Source organism: Cervus canadensis, chromosome X, assembly GCF_019320065.1.
Source record: "Cervus canadensis isolate Bull #8, Minnesota chromosome X, ASM1932006v1, whole genome shotgun sequence".
Taxonomy (NCBI): Eukaryota; Metazoa; Chordata; class Mammalia; order Artiodactyla; family Cervidae; genus Cervus; species Cervus canadensis.
The window spans coordinates 98,388,827-98,415,032 of NC_057419.1; the positions used below are offsets into that span (position 1 = coordinate 98,388,827).

At 45.9% G+C, this 26,206-nt stretch overlaps 1 protein-coding gene across 2 annotated transcripts in view; it reads right to left on the reverse strand.

The window, feature by feature from the left end:
• Window positions 1–25,947, reverse strand: part of MAMLD1 (mastermind like domain containing 1) — a 108,387-nt gene extending 82,440 nt beyond the window's left edge. For both annotated transcript variants that reach the window (XM_043458716.1, XM_043458715.1), the window contains exon 1: window positions 25,697–25,947. The gene's annotated coding sequence lies outside the window, so the exon portion shown is untranslated. The remainder of the gene's footprint in view (window positions 1–25,696) is intronic.
• Between the last annotated feature and the right edge of the window lie 259 nt (window positions 25,948–26,206).

Sequence of the window (26,206 nt, forward strand, 5' to 3'; positions counted from 1 at the left end):
CAGTTTCTGGTGAGTGTTACTATTATTGGAGTGAGGGTGCTGGTGGGCAGGGAGGAAGGGAAGTTAATCCTTGCACACAGTGAGCTGAGGGGATAAGAGAGCTACAGGTAAGCAGGTGGAACGGACTGAGACAAATCTGGGTTTTGAGCTCACGTGACAGGCTGGAGACCCAGATTTGAGTCACAGGTGTACTTCCTATAACAACTGAGCAAGGAGGAGACACACACAATAGGAAAGAAAACCTCATTTACAGAAAACGACGAAGAAAATGACATCCTTAGGAAGAAACAAAACAGTATGTACAAAACCTCTATGAAGGAAATGCTAAAACACTCCGGAACGACTTGAAAGGAGACATGAACAAATGGAAAGACACTTATTCTTTTGAATACGGTGACTCAACGTCATAAAGATGTCAGTTCTCGCTTACTTAGTTTATAAATATCAGATGTAATCCAAATGAAAATACCAACAAGCTTTCTAATGCTGCTAGACAAGTTAATACTAAATTATATGAAAAAAGTAAACACAAAAGTAGCCAGTAAAACATATAGGACTCTTCTGGTTCCCACCAAGATGGAGTAGCTCCACTCCTCCCAGGTTCTCCCTCATATAATTAAAAAACCTTGCACATTGCCCCAAAATGTGAATATACTTAATGATATTGAACTGTACACTTACAGATGGGTAAGAGGATAAATTTCACATGCTATGTGTGTGAAAGAATGTCAGTTGTTCAGTCGTGTACGACTCTTTGTGACCCCACGGACTGTATCACTTCCAGGCTCCTCTGTCCATGGAATTCTCTAGGCAAGAATACTACAGTGGTAGCTATTCCCTTTTCCAGGGGATCTTCCTGACACAGGGACCAAACCCAGGTCGCCAGCATTGCAGCTAGATTCTTTACCATCAAACCACCAGGGAAGCCCCACATGCTGTGTATTTTACCACAATTAGAAATGTTTTCAAAAGTAAACTGCAGAGACAAGCAAAACCTGGACATAATTCAACAAACAAGCATAGGAGGACTCTAGAAGGTAGAAAGAAAAGGTGGTCAACTCTATAGGTTTGAGTTTTCTGGGTTGCCCCATTGACTCTCAGATATCCTGAACAAAATGGTGCCAAATTTCCAGCAGGGAACCACAGGTGCGCATGCACGCACACGCATGCGCACACACACAAGCACCCTCTAATAAAAGACTTTCCCCCCAGAGGATGGTGAAGAACGTAGCGTATGACAGAAAAGTTTCTTGGACATCCTCACTCTACTCTAACCAAAACCAACAAAAAAGCCATGCCTGCCCTGTGGTTTCAGCCAGGCAAAGTGGGTTCCACGTCAGCCCAGCCCCAGCCCCATGTGAGCACATATCTGCACTCGGATTCCTCTGCCCAGAGGTGTCAGGGGTCCAAGCAGACTCACAATGCCTCCCTCACTCAGGTAGTGTCGGCAAAGTCCAGAGGGGAGCTGAGCCTCCATACCCACGTGCCAGACTTATAGCTGCTGTGAGTTGGGGTTCGTGAGCAGTAGACCTGACCAAGCCCTTCTCTCCCCAGGTATCAGGGGGATCGAATGGGAAGCTTAATGTCCACTCCACCCAGTGTCAACAAAATTGAACAAGGTCTTGCAAGTCAGGGCCTCTCAAGGTTCCCATCTCCATCTGATCACTGGCATGAGTTAAAAAGGGCTAGTGAGGAACTGAACATCCATACCCTCATCTGCAACAATAAGACTGAATGAAGCAGAGTGCAGCAGGTTGACACTGCATTCTTCTTTCCCCCCTCTCATCACCTGGGGTCAGCTGGACCCAGAAGGAATCTGAGATTCCTCTTCTCACATGGCAGCAAAATGACAGCGTGGGTCAGCCACCCACTTCCCCCCACCCCAGCAGAACTTAATGGGGAAGCTTAGCTTATACCCCACTCAAAGGCAAGGCAAGGCAAAGTCCATGCACCACTTTGCCAAGGAAGGTGTCAGCACAGCCCAGGGGGTAGCTAAACATCCACTTCAGCCATCAGCAATAAGGCTGTATCAGTTCAGCTCTCGACTTTTGCCAGTTTGGGGTCAGTGGGGACCAGTAAGAAACTAAACACATACATACCCAGCAAGCCCTCACATTATGCCTCAGCAGGGGGATTGCTTGTTAGAAAGTGAGATGGAATACCACCCAAGGTCTCATAATATAATATGCAAAATGTCTAGGATATGATTTTTTTAAATCACTCATTATAACAAGAACCAGAAAAATCACTGTGTGAATGACTAATAATGATCAACAAATGCCAACACCAACATTATTCAAATATTGGAATTATTCAGCAAGAATTTTGAGGCAGTTATCATAAAAATGCTCAACAAGCAATTACAAATACTCTTGGATCAAATTAAAAAACAGGAAATCTCACCAAATAAAACTTATAAAAAAGAACCAAGTGTAAATTATAAAACTTAAAAAATACAATAAAAAATAAAACAACCCACTGAATGGGCTAATAAGTAGAGTGGAGATGAGAGAAGATAGAACTGGTGAACTTGAGGGACATATCAATAGAATTCACCCAATCTGAAAAACAGAAAGAAAATAAAAAAGGAAGAGGAGGAGGAAGAGGTGGCCCTCAGGGATCTGGGACAACAACAAAAGTTCCAACATTTACATCACTGGAGGCCTAGAAGAAGAGAACAATTGAATAGTCAAAGAAATAATGGCTGAAAAATTTCAAAATTTGGCAAAACCATAAACCCACAGACTCCTGAATCCAAGATAATCCTAAATAGGAAAAATCCGAAGAAATTCATGCCAAAACACTCCATAATCAAACTTCTGAAAACTAAAAGACATTCTTTGAGAAACATCTTGAGAACAACCAGCCAATACTGACACATTATGCATAGAGAGCTATCAATTCAAATGACAGGGGATTTCTTTTCAGGAACCATGGGGTGCAGAAGGAAGTAGCATAACATTTTTCAAGTGCTGAAATAAAAGAACTGTCAACTCCAAATTATATATCTGGCAAAAAATATCCTTCAGGAATGAAGGGGAAATCAAGACATTTTCAGATGAAGGAAAACTGAGAGTTGTTGTTGCTAATAATCCCACTATTAAAGGATGGCTAAAGGAAGTTCTCTAACCAGAAAGGAAATGACTTCAAACTTCATAAAGGAAAGAAGAAATTCAGAACAGGTAAAAACAGTGATAAGCATAAGAAGCTATTCTCGTGAGTTTTTAAAACCGCATTTGATGGGTGAAGGAAAAATTATAACACCATTTCATCTGATACTCAATGTATACAAAAGAAATGGTTAACACAATTACACTTAAAAAGTGGGGAAGTTAAAGGGATTTAGATGAAATTAATATTTCTATACTTAAAGTGATTAATATGTAGACTGTGCTGGGCCATGCCAAGTTGCTTCAGTCATGTCCGACTCTTTGTGATCCCACTGACCGTAGTCCACCAGGTTCTTCTGTCCATGGGATTCTCCAGGCAAGAGGAGTACTGGAGTGGGTTGCCATGCCCTCCTCCAAGGGATCTTTCCGACCTAGGGTTCTGTGATAAATTACTTACGTTCACTGTTATTGGAGTAACACTAAGTGCTTACTAGAGTAACCACAAAGAAAACTATGCAATGTGATATACTCAAAAACACTAAACAAAAATCAAGATAGATTCCTAAAATATTTCTAAGTAACACACAAGAATGTAAAAAAAGAGAATCAGAGAAACAAGAACCAGAGAAAGTAAAAAGACAAATAATAAAATAGCACCCTTAAGCTGGAGCATATCAATGACTACCTTACATTTATACGGTATAAACATACCAAATACAACACAGACACTGGCAAAGTAGATTTTTTTAAAAATGACCTTACTATATTCCATCTACAAGATACTGCAAATACAACAGCTCAGGTAGGTTGAAACTAAAGGATGGAAAAAATATACCAAGCAAAAGTAAGTTTTAAAGGACCAGTAGTGGCTATATTAATATCAGAAAAAGACTTCAGAGCAAAGTAAACTATTGGAAACTGACAGACATTATATGATGATAAAAGAATCCACTAGTAAGACATAATGTACCACACAACAGTCTCAAGACACATGAAGCAGAAACTGAGAGAGCTAACAGGACACAGAAATTCATATTACAGTTGAGGATTTCAATGCTCCACTCTCAGCAATAGTTGAACTCAAGAATATCTAATTTATAAAACACTTCACCCCAAAATAGTAGATTATACATTTGTCTCAATATACGATAGAGCATATGGCAAGACAGAACACATTTTGGGTCTTAAAACATACCTCAACAAATTTAAAAGTACTGCAACCACAGAGAGTATATTATTTAATCAAAACAAACTCATACTAGAAATCAACAACAGAAAGAAATCAGGAAAATCTCAAAACACTTGAAAATAAAGCAATACACTTCTAAGTAACCCATGGGTCAAAGAGGACATCTCAAAGGAAATAAAAATGCACTGAACTGAATGAGAATGAAAATGTAAGTCATAAAAACACGTGGAACATAGCTAAAGCAGTGTTAAGAGGGAAATATATGGTGCTAAATGCATATATTAGAAAAGAGGAACAGTCCCAAATCAGCATCTAAGCTAAATCAATAATCTAAGCTTACACCTCAAGAGTCACGGAAAAATAAATCCAAAGCAGCAGAAGGTGAGAAATACAGATAAGATTAAATAAAAATCAATTAAACTGAAAACAGAAAAATCCATGTACATAAAGCCAGTTCTTTGAAAAGATCAGTGAAACTGACCTCTATCAAGGCTGAAAATAAAGAAGACAAAAAATGACCAATATCAGAAATGAAGCATGTGATAACACTTACAAGACCTGGCAGACAGCAAAAAAATAATAAGGAAATATTATGAAAAACTCTACACATATAAATTTGACAACTCAAATGAAATGGACCAGTTCCTTGCAAACCACAAACTACCAAAATAGATTATTTGAATAGCCCTATCACTCTTGAGGAAAATGGATTCATAGTTTAAAAATCTCCCCCCAAAACACCAGAACCACGTGGTTTCACTGAAGAATTCTACCAAACATTAAAGATTAATTAATACCAATTCTATACATTATCTTACAGAAACTAGAGAGAAGATTTTCCAATTCATTTTATTAGGTTAGTATTACCCTGATATAAAAAACAGATAAAGACAGAACAAAAAACTAGAGACCAAAACCCATTATGAACACAGATGCAAAAATTCTCAAGAAATTATTAGCAAATGACCACAACTCACACAATATGAATTATAGAACCCAAGTTACCCTATACCGATTTAAAAGATTAATTTGTAGTTTATAAACTCTCATAAAGGAAATCTCTAAACCTAGGCAGTTTCATGAAAGAATTTTACCAGATGTTTAAAGAATCAGTACTGCTTTCATACAATCTCTTTCAGAAAACAGAAAAGGCAGGAAAACTCCCCATGTCATTTTATGACTCTGATATCAAAACCAGTCAGGCACAGTACAGAAAAAGAAAATTACAAGCCAATTTAAAAGACCTGAATTTTTTAAAAAATTGGCAAATCAAATCCAGGAATATCTAAAAGGAATAACACAATGACTAACTGAGGTTTATCCCAGGATTGCAAGGCTGTTTCACTTTCTAAAAATTAAGAGAAGGACAAATATCATATCACTTGTATGTGGAATCTAAAAATATAGTATAAATAAACTTATTTAAAACACAGAAACAGAATCACAGACATAGAAAACAAACATGGTTAAACAGGGAAAAGGGAGGGGATAAATTAGGAGTATGAGATTAACAGATACACACTGCTATATATAAATTAGATAAACAACAAGGGTTTACTGTATAGCAAGCAACTATATTCAACATCTTATAATAACCTATAATGGAAACTAATTGAAGAAAAGAATATATATACATATATACACACATACCAAATCACTTTGGTGTATACTTGAAACTAACAAAATATTGTAAATCAACTATAATTTAGAAAAAGAACAAAGTAAGAAAAAATTAATTCATGTTATACACAATATCAACAGGCTAAATAAGAAAAATCACAGGATTGTATTGTGCTTGATTAAAAAAAAGAACTCTCATAAAAGAATAAAAAAAGGACAACTTTCCTTATCTTGATATAAAGCATCTACAAAGTCCATAAGCTAAGATTATACTTAACGGAGAGAGACTGGATGATTTCTCCCTAAGATCGGAAGAAAACCAGGCAAGGATGTTTGCTCTCACCACTGCTACTCAACAAAATAATTGTAATTTTAGCTACTGTAATAGGTATGAGAATGAAGCAAAAGCCATACAAACCAGAAAGGATAAACAATGCCTGTCCCTATCTGCAGACAACATGACTGTCTACATGGAAGAGTCCAAAGACTTGACAAAAGAATTTGTAGAACTCTTACTTAATAGTAGTTCAGCAAGTTCAGCAAGGTTGGAGGATATAATATCCACAAACAAAAACCAATCATATTTTTATATACCAACAATGAATTTGGTAATGTTCAATTCCAAGTAAAATTTCTGAAATTAAAAACACAATACTCTGCAACTCAAAGTGATTGCTCAGTCATGTCTGACTCTTTGCAACCCCATGGACTAGAGCCTACCAGTCTCCTCCATTCATGGAATTTTCTAAGCAAGAGTACTGGAGTGGGTTGCCATTTACTTCTCCAGAGGATCTTCCCAACCCAGGGATCAAACCCAGGTTTCCCACATAGCAGGTAGACGCTTTATCATCTGAGCCACCAGGTCTACAACCCAGGTCTCCCACATTGTGGGCGGATTCTTTACCAGTTGAGCCACAAGGGAAGCCCAAGAATACTGGAATGGGTAGCCTATCCCTTCTCCAGTGGATCTTCCTGACCCAGGAATTGACCCGGGCTCTCCTGCACTGCAGGTGTATTTTTTACCAACTGAGCTATCAGGGAAGCCCTCTACTGGTGTAAGGATAGATGCATATAGATAGATCAACGACACAGAAATGAGGGCCAAGACATAATCAAATTTGTAAGCTTTTGCACAAGTTCAGTTCAGTTCAGTTGCTCAGTCATGTCCAACCCTTTGCGACCCCATGGACTGCAGCACACCAGGCCTCCCTGTCCATCACCAACTCCTGGAGTTTACTCAAACCCATGTCCATTGAGTCGGTGATGCCATCCAACCATCTCATCCTCTGTTGTTTCTTTCTCCTGCCTTCAATCTTTCCCAGCATCAGGGTCTTTTCAAATGAGACAGTTCTTCGCATCAGGTGGCCAAAATATTGGACTTTCAGCTTCAGCATGAGTCCTTCCAATGAATATTCAGGATTGACTTCCTTTAGGATGGACTGGTTGAATTTCCTTGCAGTCAAAGGAAACCATAAACAAAATGAAAAGATAATCTACAGCCTGGGACAAAATATTGCAAATGATGCAACCAACAAGGGGTTAATTTTCAAAAAATATACAAGCATCTAATACAACTCAATACCAAAAAAAAAAAAAATGCAACCAAAAAATAGGCAGAACACCTTAGTAGACATTTCTCCAAAGATATACAGATGACCAAGAGGCACATGAAAAGATGCACATCACTAGTTATTATAGAAATGAAAATCAAAATTACAATGAAGTATCACCTCATGCCTGTCAGACTGGCCATCATCAAAAAGTCTACAAATAATATATGCTGGAGAGGGTGTGGAGAAAAGGGAACCCTCCTACACTGTTAGTAAAAATGTAAATTGGTGCAGCCACTATGGAAAACAGTATGACGGTTTAAAAACTAAAAATAGAGTTACCATACAGCCCAGCAATCCCACTCCTGGGCATATACCCAGAGAAAACTCTAACTCAAAAAGATACATGCACCCCCAATGTTCATAGAAGCACTATTCACAATAGCCAAGACACGGAAGCAAACCTAAATGTCTATCAACAGATGAATTGATAAAGAAGATGTTAAATATATAAACAACAGAATATTACTCAGTCATAAAAAGAATGAAATATTCCCATTTGCAGCAACCTAGATCGACCTAAAGATTATCATACTAAGTTAAATCAGGCAGAGAAAGACAAATATTCTATGATATCACTTATATATATCATCTAAAAAATGACACAAATGAACTTACTTACAAAACAGACTCACAGACAAAGAAAACAAATTTATGGTTATCAAGTGGAACAGGGAGAGGAAGAGGTAAATTAAGAGTATGGGATTAACAGATACACATTACTGTATATAAAACAGATAAACAACCATGATTTACTGTATAGCACAGGGAACTATATTCATTATCTTGTAATAACCTGTAACCTGAAGTATCATGATACTGTAAATAAACTATAGTTAAATTTTAAAAGAAATGAGGGTCAAGAAATAAATCTTACAATTGTGCTCAACTGATTTTTGTCAAGAGCGTCAAGACAAATAAGTCTTTTCAGTAAAAGATGTTGTGACAATTCAATATCCACATGCAAAAGAATGATGTTAGACTCTTTTTTCACTACACACAAAAATTAACTCAAAATGGAAGACAGACCTAAATGTAAGAACTAAAACTATCAGACTCACAGAAGAAACACAGGAATAAATCTTTGTGATCTTGAATTAGGCAATGGCTTTTTTGGACATGCTATCAAAAGCACAAGTGATAAAAAGAAAAAATACATAAATCAGACTTCATCAAAATGAAAACTTCTGTGCTACAAATAATAACCATCATAAAAGTGGAAAAATGACTCATTGAATGGAAGAGAACATTTGCAATTCATATAATGTATGAGGGTCTAGTGGCGAAGGAAATGGAACCCACTCCACTATTCTTGCCTAGAGAATCCCATGGACAGAGGAGCCTGGAGGGCTATGCAAGAGCTGGACATGACTTAGAAACAAATCCACCACCACCCATGAGGGTCTAAGTATTAGGGATATATAAAGAATTCTTAAAATTCAACAATAGAAAGACAATCCCATTTTAAAGTGAGCAGGGACTTCCTTACTGGTCCAGTGGTTCAGACTTCACCTTCCAATGCAGGGGATGTGGGTTCTATCACTGGTCAGGGAGCTAGGACCCCAAATGCCTCATGGCCAAAAAATCAAAAGGTTAAAAAAGAGAAAACAGAAGCAATACCATAACAAAGTCAATAGAAGACTTTAAAAATGGTCCACATTTTTAAAAAATCTTTAAAAATAATAAAATGAGCAAAGGATCTGAACAAACATTTCTCCAAAGAAGGTATGTGTATATGTTTAGTCACTCAGTCATGTCTGATTCTTTGTGACCCCATGGACTGTAGCCCGCCAGGCTCCTCTGTCCACGGGATTCTCCAGGCAAGAATTCTGGAGTGGGTTGCCATTTCCTTCTCAAGGGGATCTTCCCAAATCAGGGATCAAACCTCTGTCTCCCATATTGCAGGTGAATCCTTTACCACTGAGTCACACAGGAAACCCCATAAGTTTAGATAGATTAGGTTAAATAAAATATATTTTTCAAATTAGTTTCATCTGTTTCTTTTTTACTTTTTTAATGTGGCCACTAGAAAAATGTTAATCTGCATGTGTGGCTCGTGATTATGACTTGCATTATATTTCTTGTAGGCAGAACTGGCCTAGTTGATAAATAGTTTTGCAAGTTTTTGTTCAAATCTTACCTTCTCAGCAAGGTCCTTCCTGCCCACCATATTTAAAAGTGTACCCTTGACGTAAAAAACTTATACACTGAGAACTATAGAACATTGATAAATGAAACTGAAAATGATTCAAAGAAATGGAAATATATCCCATGCTCTTGGACTGGAATAATTAATATTGTTAAACTGGCCATACTATTGAAAGCAGTCTACAGAGTTAATACAATCCCTACCAAAATAACCATGAGCTTTCTCACTGGAACAAATAATCCTAAAACTGAAAAAGACCCAGAATTGCCAAAGAAATCTTAAAGAACAGAACTGGAGGCATAAACCTCCCAGACTTCAGACAATACTACAAAGCTACAATAATCAAAACAGTGTGGTATTGGCACAAAAACAAACATCAATGGAACAGACTGGAGCCCAGAAATAAACCCACACACCTATGGTCAATTAATCTTGAAAAAGGAAACAAGAATATACAATGGAGAAAAGACAGTCTCTTCAGCAAGTGGTGTTGGGAAAGCAGGACAGCCACATGTAAACTAATGAAGTTAGAACATACCCTCATACCACACACAGAAACAAACTCAAAATGACATGACACCATAAAACTCTTAGAAGGGAACATAGGCAGAATACTCTTTGACATAAATCACAGCAATATTTTTTTGGATCTGTCTCCTACAGTAATGGAAATAAAAGCAAAAATACAAATGGGACCTAATTAAAAGCTTTTGCATGGCAAAGGAAACTACAAACAAAATTGGAATCAGAGAATTATTTGCAAGCAATGTGACCAAAAAGGGATTAATGTCCAAAATATTCAAACCAACCACCACCCAAGAGCCAATAAGCTCCAGAGCAAGACATACCATGAAAACTCTCCAGCAACACAGGAACATAGACCTGAGCATCAACATACAGGCTGCCCAAAGTTAAACAGCTCATACAGCTCAATATAAAAAAAAAATCAATAAAAAATGGGCAGAAGACATTTCTCCAAAGAAGACATACCAGTGGCAAACAAGCACATGAAAAGATGCTCAGTATCACTAATTATTAGATAAATGCAAATCCAAACTACAATAGGTATCACCTCACACTGCCTAAAATGGTCATCATCGAAAGCTTACAAATAATAAATGCTGGAGAGGGTGTGGAGAAAAGGGAACCCTCCTACACAGTTGGTGGGAATGTAAATTGATGCAACCACTGTGGAGCAGTGGGTCTGAGAGGGATAAATTAGTAGGAGTATGGGATTAGCAGATACAAAGAAATCTATACAGAATAGATAAACAATAAGGTCCTACTGTATAGCACAGGGAACTATATTCAGTATCATGTAATAAAATACAATGGAAAAGAATCTGAAAAGAACAGCTGCTATACACCAGAAACTAACACAACATTGTAAATCAACTGAAACTTAATAAAAATAAAGTACCTACTAAAGAGAAAACAAAAGTGCACCCTTGCCCAACATCCCCCAACTTGCTTCCCCGATTCATTTTTCTTCAAGATACATCACTTCAAACATATTATAGTTTTTACATATTAATCTTGCTGTTATTTGTCTCCCCCACAAGACTATCGTCCATGAGGGTTTTTCTGTTTTGGTCACTCTTATATCCCTGACACATCATTAATTGGCATAAGTTCTTTCACCGTGGGCATTTAGTAGCCTTTTACGTCTTAACTCTCATGTATCTGCTTATTCTACCTTCCATCCATCTGTCCACCCATTCATTCATCCCCATACATTCATTTTCTAACAGTGCCTGGCACAAAATAGACACATACACACAAAATCTTTGCTGAATCAGCTTTTCAAAATGATTTCTGAACAGTTCCTGAACTGACCAGCATCCAAGTTCCAGTTTCATCCTGACCCCACCTTTCCTGCTGTTCAAGGGGGAAAGGAGAGGCAGCCCGATATCCCCGTCTTCAACCCCGACAGGGTCCACAGGAGAGAGAAGGGTCTTAGGCACTGCCCTCTTTTCCCACCTCCCTTTCTGCTTTGATTTCAAGGCCAATGCTCTTAAATCTATGTGAGGGGGAGGGAATAGATACATTTTTCCAAAAGGCAGACAGCCTTCAGGAACTATGTGGGCAGAGAAGCACATATACTTAAAAGTGCTAGAGCGATTTTCATCTTTTTTTTTTTTTTTGGACTTGATGTCTCCCTTCCTCTTTCAGACAATTACTGAAATTAACCACTAGAAAAGATTTAAAGGTCATATAATCCACTGGTCAAATCACATTCTCCAAATAGAACAATCCAAACCAATAAAAAGAAAAATCTCAGGGAGCCCACCATCCCTCTAGGCCAGCCCCTCACTGTAGTCAAGGGACCTACAGGGCCCAGAGACGGAAAGGGACTTATCCAAGGCCACACAGTGAGGCAGCAGAGCTGAGCCTGGCATCCAGGCTGCCTCCCTCTCAGACCAGGATCTCTCCAACTCTACATCCCCACAGTAGTCCTGTCCCAGGCCAGAGGAGGTGGTGGCCAGGCCCAGAGAAGAGGTGGCTGGTTGGGCCGGATCCAAGAGAAACAGTCCTAGAGCTGCTGACCCTGTGGGGACAAGCTGGGTACAGTTCGTAGGAACCCCATGAAGTACAGGTGGCCAATACATTTATATGGTTAGAATACTAACAAACAAGCAAACCTGGTGAGTACTATGGGTGCAAACAGTGGTGCAAAAGCTTCTCTTAGACAAGACAAACTGTTAGTCACTGCAAAAATCGGGGGTGGGGTGGGGCTGCGGGCTTTGTTCTTTTATTTCTCTCATAATGAAAATTAGCAAATATGAAGTCAAACCCAAAGCATCTTACCTGTTTAAATTAAAATCATTTAAAACTAGGCCATCAAAAGTATTTAGCTGCGAACAACTCAGGTGCTGGGGACAGAGATGGGGACAAAAATCCCTTTTTGATAAGCTACTATTTGATGGCTAGAAATGAAAATCTCTCAATCTTCTATTCTACTGACTACAGGCCCAGCCCAGCTGGAAGCCTGGGTGCTTCTTCTGTAAGGATCTATGACCTATGGGGTGGGGCAAAGAGCCCCCAAGTGGGCTGAGAGCAGGAATGCCTGAGTCCAGGGTCAGCTCAGCTCCTGGTGGCTTGCTGGGGGATCCAGCCCCAGCATCCTCATGTGTAAAAGCAGAGGTCTTTAAGGGAATTCATGCTTTCCCCATTCTTTGGAAGTGAAAGTCTCTCAGTCGTGTCCCACTCTTTGCCACCCCATGGACTATACAGTCCATGGAATTCTCCAGGCCAGAATACTGGAGAGGGTAGTCTTTCCCTTCTCCAGGGGATCTTCCCAACTCAGGGATCAAACCCAGTTCTCCCATATTGCAGGCGGTTTCTTTACCAGCTGAGCCACAAGGGAAGCCCATTCTTTGGCCCTACATAAATCCATATCCACTTTTTGTTTTTACCCAAACTTCTGCAAGTCTTCTCTTCTCTTTAACAGTCACCGTCTCCACCTACCAAACTAAAATGAAACCCCCACTCTTTTAAGCCTCAGGTCGTTTCAAAAACAAATTATGATTTCTGCTTTTCAAATATTATAATTAAAGTGTTAGTTGCTCAGTCATGTCTGACTTTTTGTGATCCCCATGAACTATAGCTCACCAGGCTCCTCTGTCTGTGGGGATTCTCTAGGCAAGAATACTAGAGTGGGTAGCCATTCCCTTCTCCAGGGGATTTTCTGACCTAAGGATCGAACTTGGGTCTCCTGCACTGCAGGCAGATTCTTTATTACTGAGGCACCAGGGAAGCCTGGAAACTCAGAGAAGCATGAAATGGCAGATGGGGGCAGAGTGTTCAGATTCCCCTCATCAATCCCTTCACTGTGCAGATGGGGAAACTGAGGCTCCTACTGGACTTGGAGCACAAGTTGGCCAACTCCTAGGTGAATGTTCTTCCCACTGTGGAAATAGGGATGCTCCCAGACTCAGAAATTTGGTTGCAAACAGGGAATCTGCCAAAGGGCAAACACAAACTGCCATACTTTCTGACTGAAGAAGCACTGCTGTTTCAGTTGATGATGTGATGGTGTCTGAAATTACCAGGTGGCATCTGCTTCTCTGGTGGCTCAGTTGGTAAAGAATCCGCCTGTAATGCAGGAGACCTGGGTTCAATCCCTGGGTCAGGAAGATCCCCTGGAGAAGGGAATGGCAACCCACTCCAGTATTCTTACATGGAAAATCCTATGGACAGAGGAACCTGGTGGGCTATAGTCCATAGGGTCCCAAAGAGACATGACTGAACAACTAACACTTTCAGTATCTTTCAACGTTCAGCTATCTGCTTTCCAGGGGCCTGTATGATTCCTACCCTCCAGATAAACAATGAAGCTAAGGCCGAGACGTTCCAGCAAAGGATGGGGTATGGTTACCACACCACATGATGAGCCAGTATTGAGCACCCATGTTCATCATCCTCTCCACTGAGCCAGCCTGGGGAATCGGCTGGTTCAGTTAAAGAAAGAAAGGGTGTGGGTACACCTCAGTCTATCTGCAATCCAGTCCAAAGCCAACCAGCACTGCTCTTTATAAAGGACAGGGAAAGCCCAAGCTCCTTCGCAGATCCCATCTGCTAACTTCCATGGCAGGCAGACGCGGAGCCTCCTCCACAGCGCTGGGCCAGCGACACACCCCCTGGACCCACTCCAGAGTGAAAGAGGGCAGGGCAAGCAGGACCCTTAACCAGGCATGGCCTTGGGAACTGTCTAAATCCCAAGACACACGTGCCCTATCCCTCCCAAGCCAGACTCTTATGCTAACTTGCCTGTGTGTAAATTACCCGATCTCAAAGGAAAGGACAAAAGGACTACTCATGTCAAAACAGACCTGCTTTACTTTAATTTCTTGGGCCAAATGGGAAGGCAAAATGAAGAGTAACCAATCAGCAACCCGAGAGTGTGCCCACACCTGCTGTTTGTAAGACCATCTTACCAACACCATCTTGCTGGAATCTGCCATGATACCATTAAGCTAGGTAGAGCCGGCCTTCTCATACACCCATCTGACAAATGAAGACACTGAGGGCAGCTTCATGAACCTGAACAAATCCCACAGGTGGTCAACACCTTGTACCAATGGCAAAATTCACTGTTCTTCCCACCACAGCGCAGCATTTCTGTCCAAATGGTAACCAGCAATGACGCCACAATGTGGCACAGCCCAAGGTGCCACGCTGAAGCATTCTTCACCCATCTCAAAGGACTCCTGAGGGAGCCATAAATGGGCTTCCAGAAAGGTCTATGAGCCCCTGAAATTAGACACAGCATTGCATATAATTCTCAAAGAAGTCTGTGAGCCACACAAGGCAAAGAGCTGACCCAGCTCGAGAGATACAGGAATCGTTTTAGGTATGATCTGGGGATCAAGAATATACAGAAGAACTGTACAAAAAAGATCTTCACGACACAGATAATCACAATGGTGGGATCACTCACCTAGAGCCAGACATCCTGGAATGTGAAGTCAAGTGGGCCTTAGGAAGCATCACTACAAACAAAGCTAGTGGAGGTGATGGAATTCCAGTTGAGCTATTTCAAATCCTAAAAGATGATGCTGTGAAAGTGCTGAACTCAATAGGCCAGCAAATTTGGAAAACGCAGCAGCGGCCACAGGACTGGAAAAGGTCAGTTTTCATTCCAGTCCCTAAGAAAGGCAATGCCAAAGAATGCTCAAACTACCGCACAATTGCATTCATCTCACACGCTAGTAAAGTAATGCTCAAAATTCTCCAAGTCAGGTTTCAAGAATACATGAACCATGAACTTCCAGATGTTCAAGCTGGTTTTAGAAAAGGCAGAGGAACCAGAGATTATATTGGCAACATCCGCTGGATCACTGAAAAAGCAAAAGAGTTCCAGAAGAGCATCTATTTCTGCTTTATTGACTATGCCAAAGCCTCTGTGTGGATCACAATAAACTGTGGAAAATTCCTCAAGAGATGAGAATACCAGACCACCTGACCTGCCTCTTGAGAAATCTGTATGCAGGTCAGGAAGCAACAGTTAGAACTGGACATGGAACAACAGACTGGTTCCAAATCAGTAAAGGAGCATGTCAAGGCTGAATATTGTCACCCTGCTTATTTAACTTATATGCAGAGTACATCATGAGAAACACGGGGCTGGATGAAGCACAATCTTGAATCTGGAATCAAGATTGCTGGGAGAAATATCAATAACCTCAGATATTCAGATGACACCACCCTTATGGCATAAAGTGAAGAACTAAAGAGCCTCTTAATGAAAGTGAAAGAGGAGAGTGAAAAAGTTGGCTTAAAGCTCAACATTCAGAAAACTAAGGTCATGGCATCCAGTCCCATCACTTCATGGCAAATAGATGCGGAAACAGTGGAAACGCTGGCAGACTTTATTTTTTGGGGTTCCAAAATCACTGCAGATGTTGACTGCAGCCCTGAAATTAAGACACTTACTCCTTGGAAGGAAAGTTATGACCAACCTAGACAGCATATTAAAAAGCAGAGATATTACTTTGCTAACAAAGTTCCGTCTAGTCAAGGCTATGGTTTTTCCAGTAGTCATGTATGGATGTGAGTCGGATTCTAAACAGGGCTGAGCACCGAAGCATTGATGCTTTTGAACTGTGGTGTTAGAGAAGACTCTTGAGAGTCCCTTGGACTGCAAGGGGATCCAACCAGTCCATTCTAAAGGAGATCAGTCCTGGGTGTTAATTGGAAGGATTGATGTTGAAGCTGACACTCCCAATACTTTTGCCACCTGATGCAAAGAGCTGACTCATTTGAAAAGACCCTGATGCTGGGAAAGATTGAGGGCAGGAGGAGAAGGGGACGACAGAGGATGAGATGGTTGGATGGCATCACCGACTCAATGGACATGAGTTTGGGTAAACTCTGGGAGCTGGTGATAGACAGGGAGGCCTGGCATGCTGCAGTCCATGGAGTCGCAAAGAGTCAGACACAACTGAGTGACTGAACTGAACTGAACTTGGGCTCAAGAGACCAGCCAGGGTTGGCTTCCATGAAATCAAGTTCAGAAGAGTCTTGGTAGCCAGGTGGTCCTGGCCGTGTTCCAATCTCAAGGACAGAACCAGCTTAATGTGGGCAGGATGCCATGGGGCTGGGGAGGGGTTCCCAAAGCAGCTTTCTAACTGTTGAACCCCTCCTACCTGCACCCTGAAGAGCACATGCTCGCCAAGGAATGAAAACCCTTACATCCCATAATTCCAGTAAGAGGTTCCAGATTCTCCCTAGTAAGGAAATCACAGGGCTCAGTGGTCAAGAAATCACCTGCAATGCAAGAGCCGCAGAAAACATGGGTTTGATCCCTGACTCGGGAAGATCCCCTGGAGCAGGAAATGGCAACCCACTCCAGTATTCTTGCGGACAGAGGAGCCTGGTGTGCTATAGTCTGTAGAGTTGCAAAGAACTGAACATGACTGAAGCGATTTAGCACATGCACAAGGGAATAAAATGAAGGCGCAGAGGGTAAGGACGGTGCCTTTCCAGGTAAGGGCGAGTGGGCAGATCTAGGATGCAGGAAGGGAAATATTGGGGGACTGAACCAAAACTAGTGTGCTTAGAATTTTGCAAAGGGCCAACCCAAAGACATGGCTGAAAAGGCCAGGCAAGCTGTCCTCAGCCACTGGTGGAGCAAGGGTTTCAGACCTAGCCCTGTCTGTCTGGGTCCTGCCGTCCAGAGAGGACGGAATGAGGATATTAAGAGAGGCAATGCCAGCTTCTAGTTCTTGACTTCTGGGTCAAAGCATGTTCTAAAAGGCAAAGGGCCTCCCCTTTTGGGGAGGAAATGAACCGGATCATGCTTCTCAGCTCCTGAGACGTGTGTGTGTGTGTGTGTGTGTGTGTGTGTGTGTGTGTGAAATGAACCGGGATCATGTTTTGGGGAGGAAATGAACCGGATCATGCTTCTCAGCTCCTGAGACGTGTGTGTGTGTGTGTGTGTGTGTGTGTGTGAAATGAACCGGGATCATGTTTTGGGGAGGAAATGAACCGGATCATGCTTCTCAGCTCCTGAGACGTGTGTGTGTGTGTGTGTGTGTGTGTGTGTGAAATGAACCGGGATCATGTTTCTCAGCTCCTGAGACTGTGTGTGTGTGTGTGTGTGAAATGAACCGGGATCATGCTTCTCAGCTCCTGAGACTGTGTGTGTGTGTGTGTGTGTGTGTGTGTGTGAAATGAACCGGGATCATGCTTCTCAGCTCCTGAGACTGTGTGTGTGTGTATGAGCCGGGATCATGCTATCATGCTTCTCAGCTCCTGAAACGTGTGTGTTTGTGTGTGCATGCGTGTGTGTGTGTGTACAAGTTCAGCTCTGCATGACTTCCCCGGGGCGGGCAGGGAGGCGAGGCCCCACAACCAGCTCATGTGTCCAGATGTGAAGGACTCCTGTCTGAGAAGCTAGACTTCCCAGCCACCTTGGGGTGGGGAAGGGGTCTCTGACTATTAGCCACTGCTGCTGTTTGGGGATAAAGAGACCTGCAGGGCTGCCAGGGGGCTGCTGCTCTGGTGGGAGGGGCAAATGGAGGGGGAAGGAGAGCCGCCTGCTTGGAGCATCCCTGTAGCTTAATCCTGCAATTTCACTGCCACTGCACTCTGAACGGGTTCTGCCTCGGGAGCAGGCCCTTGGGAGGCTCCAATTTGATAATGGCCTCACCTTTGCTGAGGAACCAGACCTCGCCACCTGCCCTATTAGCAGACAGGATGGGCTCCCAGGCTGCCCTCCTATGCAGGGCATTAGTCATGCGCCAAAGGCAACACACAGGCCATAAGTCGGAGCACTGGCTGCCCCGCTGGGATTAGTGCAGTGACACTCTCCATATTTTCAGGGCTCATTTTGAGGGCTGTGGCTGCGAGAACCACTATAATATCATAACATATAACCATAATGCTCTGTATCCCATAGCTGGCAGATCGCTAGAAACAACCAGACTGTTCACTTTCATTCGAATGTCAGCACCATTATTTTAACACCAAGTGTGTCCGATCTGACTCCATATCCCTCCACATGGATGTGAGAGCAGTGGCAAAATGAAATGGCATACTTCTTTGAGCTTTTGTTACAACATGATCATGTGGCAAACTGCGAAGAAAATGTAGTAATTAGAGGTTAAATTAATCTTTGACAGACAAGTGGCTTAGAAACGCCCTCCTCCCCAAACCCAGCATAAAGCACATCAGTCTTTCAGAATTAGACTCGCAAAGCATGTGACGTTGGCAACCGCACTGAAACTACTGTCCCACTTAAAATTCCAAAGTCAGCGTTGCAACCTCCAGGGGCAGATCTTACACACTGAGATCTCATTAAGAACAAAACGCAAACAACCCCTGCCACTGCCAACAAAGCCCACCCAGCCAAGCCCTCCGAGGGACTGGTGGCCCCACACTCCATCAGCAACTTGAAAACAAGATATGACACACGCCTTTTGGAGGCACCACAGCCTCAGCCCTGTCTGATCCTTCACTTACAACCTCCGATTTCAGCTGGAAGAGAAAAGCCCTGTGACTTTACAGAAGAGGAAGTGGGGCCCAGAGAGGAGGCCCGACTTCCCTGAGGCGGCACAGTGAGGGGAGCCCTAAGGAAAGAGAAGTCCAGTCTCCCACTCTCAGGTAAGTACCAAGTTTGGAACGCCTGCTTAGCACCCATGGGACTTTCCTCTTCCAGCTTGAACATTCTGTAAGCATCTGCATGTGCAGGTGCATTAGTTCACCAGTGCCAATTCTCTGTAGGAACTGGGGTCACCTGGCCAGGGGGTCTCCAAAAAGGAAGGCAAGGCTGGATCTTGTCCCCTGTGCCGTTCGTGTGACGTGGGGGGTTCAGGTTCAAATATTGGCAAAGTGGAAAAGCACTGTTAAGGATGGGGAAGAGGGCTAGGGACAGCTGGACAGAGGACTTGAGATTGTCTGAAGCATTCTGGATAGCTTAGAGCTTTCATCAGGCCTTTAGATCCAAAAGGCCCACACTTCCTCTCCAGAGATGGAAGAAGGCACAAGCTGGGGTCACCGGGTCCTTCCAAGGCAGATGTCATTCAACAGCTCAGACCCTGCAGCCTTCAGGGGCCTCTTCTAGAAGCAGCAGAAACCAAGTCCAGATCCTCCCACAGGCCGACGAGAGGAAGAAGCACAGGGTGGAAGCTCACGCTCAGCTCATCCTCCTCTGGGCCTTGTGGAACAATCCTCAGTCTTAGGAAAGCAGCATTTCCCACTTAACGGGTTACTTACTGGGCAGAGCAAGCAGCAGGGCACCCTGGGAGGGGAAGGTGGTTGGGATGCTCTGTCGAAGCTGGGCAGGATTTAAGCCCTGTCCCTGGAAGGCTTCACTCTGGGGAGCCCGCAGTCAGCAAAGCCCCCCACTTTGCCTCACCCCACAGTGACAAATCTGATCACTTTGGGAATTATGAAGAGGTCAGATGAAACTGGGGAGCTTCTGTGAATGGGGAGAAAGAAGAAAGCAATGGAGTGGGAGACGGAGGGAATCCAACTGTTTTTTTTTTTTTTCCATCCCCTCCCCTTGAAGAAAATGCTCCTGGTGCTGCAGCTGCCAGGCTGGTCTCTTGCAAGCAGGACCCCATGGGACTATGCACTGAAATCCTGGCAGGTAAATAGTGTAACACAAGCCAAGCCCCTCATCTCCTCAGGGATCCCCTCCCCACTAACTGCCCGAGGGCTCCCCAGAGCCCGATGTTCTTCTTCTGCTCCACTTGCAGATGAAATTATGACACAGTGATGACAGAAACAAGTAATAAGCACTGCCATAAAACCCAGTCAGGTTCGTACAGATTAATGAAGTTTCTTGCCTCAAAGTCCGGAAGACAGTTCAGGACTGTGTCTGCAAAATCAGACTGTTCCCACTGAGCTTGGTGACGCTGCTTTCCTGTCGTACAGTTGACTGCTGCTGCCTAGGTTACCCCAGTGGCTGGCGTTCTGAGAGGTGTATGATGGGAATTAGTTTATTGTGCTGATCCATAGTAAGTGACTCCTGTTCCCCGATCATTTATCTCCCTCCCCAACCACATCTGGGTTGGTCTATTCACGCTCTCAGCATTCTATCTGCTCCAACAAACACTCAGCCTTTTCTGCTTGGATAAGGAGATTTTTTAGTTACATCCATTATATGTGTATCAACATTTATGGCAGCAAAATAATTGCCAGAGAGCTCAGAGGACAAAAGGTCCTCCCTCATAATGTGATCGGTTAAAAAAAAAAAAAAAGAAAAAAAATCAATATTAACATCAAGCAGGACAGTGGCAGATTCTTACATGGCTGCTGTGTCCTCCAAGTTGGAAATGTGACTTTTAAAAAACATCCAGCTGGACTAGGATGCAGTGAGTTCAGAGCCCATGCTCCAGTGGGGCACATGTGTGGAGGGGAAGGCCTTTTTGTCCTTGAAACCTTGACTGAGTAACTGCAAAGCACCCAATCTGTTCTATACTAGATGAGTCCTTTGGAGACATGCCAGTCTAATTTCAAAGAGCTTGAGTCCCGTTATCTGGAAACCAACCCAGTGATGAGGTGGCCGGCCGTCAGCAGGTCCTCAGACCACCAGATTAGGGGTACCAGACAGGAAGCCCTGCAGGTTGCTTTCCAGCCTCCAGCATTCATGCTCTGGGTTAGAAGTTCACATGGGTGAAAGACACAGAGAGGGAACACTTTCCACTTCTGTGTTGTTTGGATTGACCTTCTGTCCTTTTTTCTTCCTCCCTCTTCTTGCTGCCCCTCAAAATGTCAGCTCCATTTCTTTACCTATCTAGCCTCCAACCCCACCCCAATATTATTTCAGTTCCCCAGAAGATGACTTGCATTCACAAATCATAGAATGTTAGAGCTGGAAGGCACTTGGACTCCAAGGTCATGGTGGGGGGAGGGGGGCAAGGAGGGAGGATGGACTTGCCCAAGATCACTGTGCCAGTTAGTGGGAAAATTGCTCTAGAACACAAGTTTCCCAGCTCCCAGGCTAATGATCTCTCAAATGTATCACTGCAGAAAAAAAAAAAAAAGAGACTCTTAGAAAAAGTTTACGGCAGATAGGAAGCCCCTTTAAAGAAGGCGAGTGGTTCTGCTGTCAGAAGAACCACTTGCCCAAGATCATTTTCTACCCATTTCAAAAACCTAAACAGCAGTTGAGTTTCCTAGGGACAATCTATTAACAGGCATATTTTAAGCCTTTAGGTGATCCGCTTAAAAGGAAAAAAAATGATATTAAATGTGCTGGCCAACCTCGACAAAATCCCTTTCCTTAGTGCAAAGAATCAACCACGGTAAATCTCTTACCTTAAGATGCAGTGAGTGTATGGCCCCCGCCCCCACCCCAGCAACAGGCTATTTCCTAGTTGAGTTTAAAAATTCAGTGACGTTCCTATTTCAACCCACATATCTGTGTCACTGTCAGCGTCAGTGGCAGGAAAACAGACGAAGTCACCCTTTGCTAATGATTTCCTAACATGGAATTTCCTCGTATCTCCTCAAGTTTTTCTTTTTCCAATGCCAAACTGTTTTCTCCCCCACCCCCTTTCCCAAACACACTGTACTGAAGGAAAACTGAAAATGGTCCCAGGCAGAAGACTATGCTTTCTAAGGAGATCTTACAAGGAAAAGCTGCAGCTCTTTGTGATATTTTTAAGAGGTGGGGAGAGAATTGCTAGTTTTTCTAAAGCCAGTACCAACAAAACAGAGATTTCCTTCTGGGCATCTTGGAATCTCTCAGCTTGGCTCTTTCCCTTCTCCCACCTCCTTCCCAAGTTCCACTTTGAGCAACACTCACACATCAGTGCTGAAAGTAACACGCTCAAGCAGTGGAGGGCACGCGTGGGACGAGGCCAAAGGCCCTCAGGACTAGGGACAATCTTTGCAGAACTAACGAAGCACAAACCAATATAGGCGCGCCCAGGACGCTTCTCCTCTGGAGAATATCCTGTTTAATATGCACATTGGTCGCAGAGAGAAAAGAGGGCTGTTACTTTAAGGGGAAGTCGCTGATTAGCTGCTCGGGCTGGCAGCAAACAGCTGGTCTGTCCGGCAGGTTCAAGGCCATTTCAGCTTCTCTCTTATGGAGGCACCATATGTTCCATCTCGCACATCAGCAGCTTTATTTTCCAATGATCTTGTTCCAGAAGGGAAGCACAAAGGGGGAGGAGAAGGTAGACCCCGTGTTTACCCTTTGAGTACTTTCCTGTGGTTTTTAGATGCAATGGGGACGTGTATGTTTCGAGGGTGGGGATAGTTAACGCTTCTCCTTCTATTCCAAAGACCAGAGAACAAATGTCGGATCAACAGTTTCGAATACCCTCCAGAGATCGGAGGAGAGTGCAGTAGGAGGACACGTGAAAAGGCACGCATACTACGTGGCCAGGAGGTTAAACGAGAAGATGGGGTGGAGACCGGCAAAAGAGATCTGGAGGAATCTGCTCAGGAGACCTACCAGTCGAGTTCGGGCCCCGCCTGCTTCTCCTGATTTGTCAGTTTTTCTTATGGCCAGTATTCCCTTTCTGAACAAACTTCACAAGGAGACCCGCGGAGCCGTCAGGGGGGGCGGGGGCGGGGCCAGTCAGGCCGACAGGCTGGCTAAAGGTTACCGCAAACAGTCTGTTTAACATTCCTCAGCCCAAAACCGACTTCCCGAAAGTTTGGGGGGTGGGGGCGGAGCAGGGCAGGTGTCAGGGACAGGGGCCGGTTGAATCCTCACTCCAACTAATGCCGGGAACCCGTGGGTTCTTAACACCCCCAAGTGCCCGGCCTTGGACCCCTACTCAGGCGGCCGGCTCGTCACAGTCGAGAAGTGCGCCCTCGTCCCCACTGACGAACCTCGGAGGGGAGGTGGCAGTCCCGACTCCCTCCCTCCATGCAAAGGGGCCCCGCGGAGCGTTCGAACCCCTGTGTAGGGGGCTGCGGGCGGCTGGAGGGCGCGGGAGGAGAGAGGGGTGCAGTCGTGGGGTGGCGAATGCCTCAGAGTCGCCGCCATCGTCTCAGCCGTCAGCAGGTGCGATAGACACCCTGAGTCCTAACGGCGAGGGGCGCGGGTGGCAAAGCGAAACCGAGGCAAGGGCGCCCCCTATGCCCGGGACCGATGAGTGCAGCGGCGAGCCGCGAGCGGCGTCCGCCCATTCCGCGGAGCGTGCGCCGCCTCTGGCCCCCGCGCCAACCCGCTAGCCTAGCCGCCCGCCCAGCCGTCCGGGCGGGGGGCCACGGGTGTCCGCGGCCGGACTGCCCGGCGCACTGCCGGCGCCAGGAGCCGGGGGCTCCCCACACCTTCCGAGATTCCTGTCGAGTGGCTTTGAGACCCAGCGCCCTCCCCCACCGCCTACACTTGCCCTCCTGTCCCAAGCAGCTCGAAGCCACTGGGAGGCAGCCTCCCCCGCCCCTTGCCTCTGCGTCCCTTTCCCCTTCCCTCTCTCGAGCCACCAGGGAAACAAAGGGGCTTTTTATAAAGCGAATTGGCGGCGATGGGGATGGGAGGGAGGGAGGGAATCTATAAAGACAAGAAGAGGCGGGGTGAGGGATGAAGCTGAACGGCCTCCGGAGCCCCAAGCGGCCGTGGCGGCCAGGAAGCCCCGGCGGGAGCGCGGCCGACCCCCTGGTCCGTGATCACTCGGGTGGGGGCCCGCGCCCGCGGAAGGCTGGGCTGCCCCGTTGAGATGCTGCTTGCAGGCTCGCCGAAGCCTGGGAACCGGATCGCCCAGGCCGCGGGACCCGGGATGGGCGGCGCGATCCCCGCGGGTTCTCCCCTGGGAGACCCGGGCCCTCTCCTCTTCCCAGCTAACTCTTTCGAAATTACTCAGGCTTGGGGAGAGTTTACGTCTTTGTTCCAGCGAGGCAGCCTCTGGTACACCCGGCTCGCTCGCCCTCACAAAGTCCCGGAGCTGGCCTTGGTCGGCTACCTGCAAATGGCACGTTCGCCGTGGGCACGGCGCCCTGGGGGAATTCCTTCTGCTGCCGAATAACGACAAGCCACCCCAGCAAGTGAAGTCGCTTCTCTCCACGTCCCTGAGCCATCCTGTGCTCCCGCCCGCGTACACACCCACACCTACATTTGGGGTGCCCCAAACGGCCGCACCCGGCTGTAGGGGCACGACGGAGCGAAACCCCGGCCCTAAGTGCGTCTGTTTGCTCAGGTTCCGACGACTTGAGGGCAGTTTTCGGCAATCTAGTCCTATTAGTGTCTGCTCAGTCCTCATTTAATCACGGATCAAAATCAGACGTACGGCCAGCTTTCCAAGAGGCTTCCGACATGCTGCCTCGGGACGGAGCTTGGCCGAGCCAACTGGCCGTGAAAAGTATTTGGCGGCGCTCCGGGGGGCTTCCCGCCCGCCCTTGTTGGCGCTGGGTTGTGCCGCTGCTCCGAGGCCTGGGAGCTCGGGTCGCGGGGGCGCCGGGAGCTCCGGGCAGGAGCCCAGTCGGGGCTGCCTCCGGCCGCCAGCTCTGCTCGGGGCTGCTCTCCAGAGGAGAATTTGGCAGGGAAGGAAGCGAGAGGCGGCGGGCTCAGCGCGCACACACTCCACACTCCCGTTCGGTGGCGGCAAACTGGCTACGGGTGGGGGTGGGGGGTGAATCCTGCGCCCGGCGCCCACTGCCGACTGGCCCAGGCTCTGGGAGCTGGGATGCGAAGGCAGCATCGCCAGTGGCATTCGGGCAGCGAGCGGCTCCGGGTGCGCCGGGACCAAGCGGGAGCCTCCTGGTGGCCCAGCGCGGCCGGGGAAGCCCTCGTGGCCCGCGCCCCTCTGCCTTCCCTCCTCAGTGCTTGACTGCCCCTGCCCGATTCCAGACACCCGGCGGGTGCCGGGGTGCAGGCACAGGCCACGGTCCCGGGCGATGCGAGCTGCGCTCCGCTCGGCCCGACCAGTTAAAGAAGCGGGCGACCACGCGCAGCGCCAGGTGGGCCGTGTGCTCGGAGCAAACTTCGGGGTCCCCCGGCCCTCAGTAACCCGGGGCCTGCGCTCCTCCGCGACGCAGGTCACAAGTGGGGGCCACAAGTGCAGCTCGGCACCCCCAGAACATTCGGACCTCCCGCGCCCGCCCTCAGCCTTACCGTGCTGCGGAGCTCCCGCGGCGGCGGCGGCGGCGGCGGCGGGGGCAGTGCCCAAGGGGCAGCCTGGCCTCCGGCGCCCGCCGAGCGGACCGGCTGGGTCGCAGATCTCCCCCGGCTAGCGGCCGGTGCCCCCCGAGCCCGCCCGCCGCCGGCCGCTTCAGCTCGCGGCCAAGTTCATGCCGGCGGCGCTGCAGCGGCGGCCTCAGTCTGCTCGCTCCATTCCCACCGCCCGGCTCCGCGCCGCGCGCCCGGAAGGTGGAGTTTCGGGGGTTTAAGTTACTGATAGGCATTTCTCACTGCTGTGTCACTCGGGGAGGAGGAGACACGCACGCCGCACACTCACACACCCTCACACTCAAGGCGACGAGCGGCTCCGGCCTTAAAGGGGAAGCCGCGCTGCCCCGCCCGCGACCCCGCTGGACCCGGAGTCCCGAAACGCTGAGTTCCGGGCCCGCACGGGGCGGGGGGCAGCGGAAGCGCGGCGACAGCCAGAGGGGCCTACCGGGCCGT